Source organism: Panulirus ornatus, chromosome 4, assembly GCF_036320965.1.
Source record: "Panulirus ornatus isolate Po-2019 chromosome 4, ASM3632096v1, whole genome shotgun sequence".
In the NCBI taxonomy this organism is placed as follows: domain Eukaryota; kingdom Metazoa; phylum Arthropoda; class Malacostraca; order Decapoda; family Palinuridae; genus Panulirus; species Panulirus ornatus.
The window spans coordinates 69,752,630-69,758,425 of record NC_092227.1 but is presented as its reverse complement, the minus strand read 5'-3'; positions in this window follow the sequence as shown (position 1 = coordinate 69,758,425).

The window sequence follows — 5,796 nt, the reverse complement described above, 5'->3', positions numbered from 1 at the left end:
TATATCTCACTCGCCCTTGCCCCCTCAACCAGATACAAATATCCATTGCACATCAAAGTGACTGTTCAAGATGTTGTTCACTTCGCATTTGTCATATTGTCACTCCTAAAAAACATACTGAATGATGATTCATACTTTAGTGAGAAGGCGAAGGAAGGTGGAGTGTTGATGGGTTACTGGGAAGGAGTGGGTTGTAGGATGCGGAAAGTGAAAGGGGGGGGGGGGGGGAGAATAGAGGAAGGGTGTTGGGAGGAGTAGGTGTAATAGGGAGTAGTTTACACGGGAAAGACGGACAATAGGAAGTCTGTTTCGCCCACGATTGGGTTGTCTGGTTAAAGAAAAAAGTTTAACTCAACAAGAAAATGTAATTCTGCTCCACAGTTTTTTAAGCTATCACCGACTCCCGGTGCTGCACATTAGCCTTCTACTGTCCTCGTTAACGCTGTCGTTTATATAGTTTATTTCTCTCGTTTTTCTCAGAGTATAACTGAATATGTAAAATGTTAGTCCAAACTACTTTTCAAGGAATTTACGGTCTTAGTATTCACTATGTCTAACGGTAGCTTTATTCCAGAGCTCAACACATCTATTGGAAAATTTTTCCCACGTCTGTACTACATTCTTTAGCTTTGAGTTTTATTCCATTTGTCCTGGTAACCGTATTTTCTTGTATTTCGAAAAGATGTTTGTGATTTACGTTATCGAACTTGTTCAGAATTTTGAACGCGAATTGTCGCCGCGAAGTCTACGTTTTCTAAGGGAGATGAGATCCAATCGTTTTAGCCTCTCTAACATTTGGTTGCCTTTTTTTTTTTACTTGCTGCATGACAGTGTTTAGTGTACTTCAGGTTGTTGCTAATGACAACTCCAAGGTCCTTCTCTTCGAAATAGTTTGTAGTCGTAACGTATATTCTTGTCTCCAAATTGCATAACTTTACACTTGACACTAAACTTCATTTGCCATCTGTCTGACCACTCTGTTAGTAAGTTATCTTTCAATTATTTCGCTGCACCGTCTGTTTACAGCTCTACCTCGTAATTTAGTATCGTCATCAAATTTGGAGATCTTAGATATGAGACCGAGTTCTAGGTCATAAATGTATATCATGAAAATCAAGTGGACATATGACCGACACCTGTGGCACACCACTCGTTACGTCTAGCCAATCTGAGGCTTCGCCGTTTAATACTGCACGCTTCTTCCTATAAGTCAGTCTCTGATCCATGTGCAGACGTGTTCACCGAGTCCATGTGCTTCGAGTTTATGTAAAAGTCTCTTGTGAGGTACTTTATCGAAAGCCTTTTGGAAAACTAAATATACTACATCAAAATGTACTTTTTCGTCCCTGTTCTGATAAATAACATTACAAAAATTCCGGTATATTTGCCATGCAGGATCTTCTACTGCGGAAACCGTGTTGGTTGTCCGATATAATTTTGTGATCTAGAAACGTGACAATTTTATGTAGTATTATTTTTTCCGTCGTTTTACCTAACACTGACGTAAGGCTAATTGGACGGTAGGTCAAGGCACCCTTTTTTGTCTCCGTTTATATATATATATATATATATATATATATATATATATATATATATATATATATATATATATATATATATATAAGACAAGGGAGCAAATGGGAACTTCAGTGAAGGGCGCAAATGGGGAGGTGATAACAAGTAGTGGTGATGTGAGAAGGAGATGGAGTGAGTATTTTGAAGGTTTGTTGAATGTGTTTGACGATAGAGTGGCAGATATAGGGTGTTTTGGTCGAGGTGGTGTGCAAAGTGAGAGGGTTAGGGAAAATGATTTGGTAAACAGAGAAGAGGTAGTGAAAGCTTTGCGGAAGATGAAAGCCGGCAAGGCAGCAGGTTTGGATGGTATTGCAGTGGAATTTATTAAAAAAGGGGGTGACTGTATTGTTGACTGGTTGGTAAGGTTATTTAATGTATGTATGACTCATGGTGAGGTGCCTGAGGATTGGCGGAATGCGTGCATAGTGCCGTTGTACAAAGGCAAAGGGGATAAGAGTGAGTGCTCAAATTACAGAGGTATAAGTTTGTTGAGTATTCCTGGTAAATTATATGGGAGAGTATTGATTGAGAGGGTGAAGGCATGTACAGAGCATCAGATCGGGGAAGAGCAGTGTGGTTTCAGAAGTGGTAGAGGATGTGTGGATCAGGTGTTTGCTTTGAAGAATGTATGTGAGAAATACTTAAAAAGCAAATGGATTTGTATGTAGCATTTATGGATCTGGAGAAGGCATATGATAGAGTTGATAGAGATGCTCTGTGGAAGGTATTAAGAATATATGGTGTGGGAGGAAAGTTGTTAGAAGCAGTGAAAAGTTTTTATCGAGGATGTAAGGCATGTGTACGTGTAGGAAGAGAGGAAAGTGATTGGTTCTCAGTGAAGGTAGGTTTGCGGCAGGGGTGTGTGATGTCTCCATGGTTGTTTGATTTGTTTATGGATGGGGTTGTTAGGGAGGTAAATGCAAGAGTTTTGGAAAGAGGGGCAAGTATGAAGTCTGTTGGGGATGGGAGAGCTTGGGAAGTGAGTCAGTTGTTGTTCGCTGATGATACAGCGCTGGTGGCTGATTCATGTGAGAAACTGCAGAAGCTGGTGACTGAGTTTGGTAAAGTGTGTGGAAGAAGAAAGTTAAGAGTAAATGTGAATAAGAGCAAGGTTATTAGGTACAGTAGGGTTGAGGGTCAATTCAATTGGGAGGTGAGTTTGAATGGAGAAAAACTGGAGGAAGTGAAGTGTTTTAGATATCTGGGAGTGGATCTGGCAGCGGATGGAACCATGGAAGCGGAAGTGGATCATAGGGTGGGGGAGGGGGCGAAAATTCTGGGGGCCTTGAAGAATGTGTGGAAGTCGAGAACATTATCTCGGAAAGCAAAAATGGGTATGTTTGAAGGAATAGTGGTTCCAACAATGTTATATGGTTGCGAGGCGTGGGCTATGGATAGAGTTGTGCGCAGGAGGATGGATGTGCTGGAAATGAGATGTTTGAGGACAATGTGTGATGTGAGGTGGTTTGATCGAGTGAGTAACGTAAGGGTAAGAGAGATGTGTGGAAATAAAAAGAGCGTGGTTGAGAGAGCAGAAGAGGGTGTTTTGAAATGGTTTGGGCACATGGAGAGAATGAGTGAGGAAAGATTGACCAAGAGGATATATGTGTCGGAGGTGGAGGGAACGAGGAGAAGAGGGAGACCAAATTGGAGGTGGAAAGATGGAGTGAAAAAGATTTTGTGTGATCGGGGCCTGAACATGCAGGAGGGTGAAAGGAGGGCAAGGAATAGAGTGAATTGGAGCGATGTGGTATACCGGGGTTGACGTGCTGTCAGTGGATTGAATCAAGGCATGTGAAGTGTCTGGGGTTAACCATGGAAAGCTGTGTAGGTATGTATATTTGCGTGTGTGGACGTGTGTATGTACATGTGTATTTGGGTGGGTTGGGCCATTTCTTTCGTCTGTTTCCTTGCGCTACCTCGCAAACGCGGGAGACAGCGACAAAGTATAATAAAAAATAATAATATATATATATATATATATATATATATATATATATATATATATATATATATATATATAGGAGTAACATTTTCTAGTTTACAATCAGTTGGCACCTGACCATCCGACTAAGAGTTGATGAATATTTTTACGGGGTATATCATCTGTCTCCTGACCTCTTAATAATCTTAGAGCTAAGTTATCTGGATCGTTGGATTTGTTAGGAGAGTTGACGTGAGAAGGGATGGGAAATGGGAAAGGGTAGGGTAAGAAATGAAAAAGAAAACAACCACATTCCCTGTGGCTGTATTACCTTAATCTCTGATCTAAAAGGAAAAAGGAGTCGAATTACGTACACATTATATTCTCACACTTGATGAAGATCATCCATCGAATAGTACCATTAAGCATTTGTTTATAAGTGTTTCAGTTGTGTTACCATTGAACTTCGTCGCATAAATCTAATGCTGATAATTTTTTTTCTCTTGTTTGTATTAGATTTTCTTTCCCTTTTGATTCCATACTCGTATTTCTGGTTATTGTATCTAGCAAGAAGAAATTGTATTGAGTTACATTGTCGAGATTGTTAAGGGCTTTGAGAGCTGCTGTTAGATCACCTTGAAATCTGTGTTGCTTTAGAGGAAATTACTTCATATCTTTGAGTCCTTCAAGTTTACTCCTGATTATATATATATATATATATATATATATATATATATATATATATATATATATATATATATATATATATATATATTTTTTTTTTTTTTTTTTTTCATACTATTCGCCATTTCCCGCGATATATATATATATATATATATATATATATATATATATATATATATATATATATATATATATATATATATATATAAAGAGTCCACGCGGAAAATGAAACACGATAAGTTCCCAAGTGCACTTTCGTGTAATAATCACATCATCAGGGGAGACACGAGAGAAATATAACAGTCAGTTGATATACAACGAAGAGACGCAGCTAGTACGCCATTTGTGGGAAAATGTGAATGGAAAAATTTTCAAACCTAACTGCCTGGAACTCCGCAGGAGAGGAGACTCGTACATAAACCAGAGGAAATGTTTTTTTAACATCTAAATTTTCTTTTCCTTTTTGAGTGAGGCACATTTCCTAATCATATTAGAATACTTGTTTATGTCTATGTTGGAGATGTGGATAGTCTTCGTACTGACAGGTTATTCATCAAATGTTCAACAGCTCTGCAACTGGGGGAAAAATTTTTCCACGTTGTTATTACCTTTGGTTCCCTTATGGTTATTCACAGTTACTGAATCTCTGTTCAGTGTGAAGAAATTCTTATGTTTAGTTTTCGAAATTCATTTATTATAGGGAAATGATTGTATGTCGCAGGCAGGTCTATTGGTTCTTCATAAGGTGTATTGCAGAGCAGCGAAGTCGGTCTCAATGCTTGACTCCGAATTCGGTCTTTTTTTTTTTTTTTTTCCTCGACTTTGATCAAAGTTGGTAAACAAAATGAAGATCATATTTCAGATGAGGTCTGACAAAGGTATTGTGCTGGATGACTGTTATTTCCTTCGATTTATAGTTCATATTTCTAGCTATGAAACCTAGAATCTTAATGTTACGGTATTTTATATATATATATATATATATATATATATATATATATATATATATATATATATATATATATATATATATATATATATGCAGCTAGGCACTCCAGGGTTTTAACCTTATTTTTCGCTTCATATAATGGTTTACCAAGCGTTTTATGTAAATGTTCGTTATTCCCAAAGTGCATAATTTTGTATTTGTTTACAATGAATACCATTTCTTGTGTTTGATCGTTCCATCACTTTTCTAGACCACTTTCATTTCTTAGGCAGCCTTCCAATCTAGTATATACTTATTTCCTAATTTCGTATCGTCGCCAGATTTTGCAGCTCCTCTGGTGGGTCCTGTCTCCGGATGATTGATATAGATAATGAAAAGTCTGGGAGCTAGGAATGAGCCCTGTGGTACCACCACATTTGTCACGTTAGACCATTCGAATACTCCCCCCTCTTAATACCATGCACTGTTACCCGTCTGTAAGCCAATCCACTTTCTCTTCATACATTTGAATTCCTGCTCCATAAGTTTTATTTTCACTTAGCAGTTTCGTATGCGGAATCTCCATTCATATTATCATTATAGACTTCTCTTTGATTTTTCGTTAAGTATGATCTTTTATTGCAAAACCCATGTTGAGGATCAGTCACCATTTGATTTTTGTTCC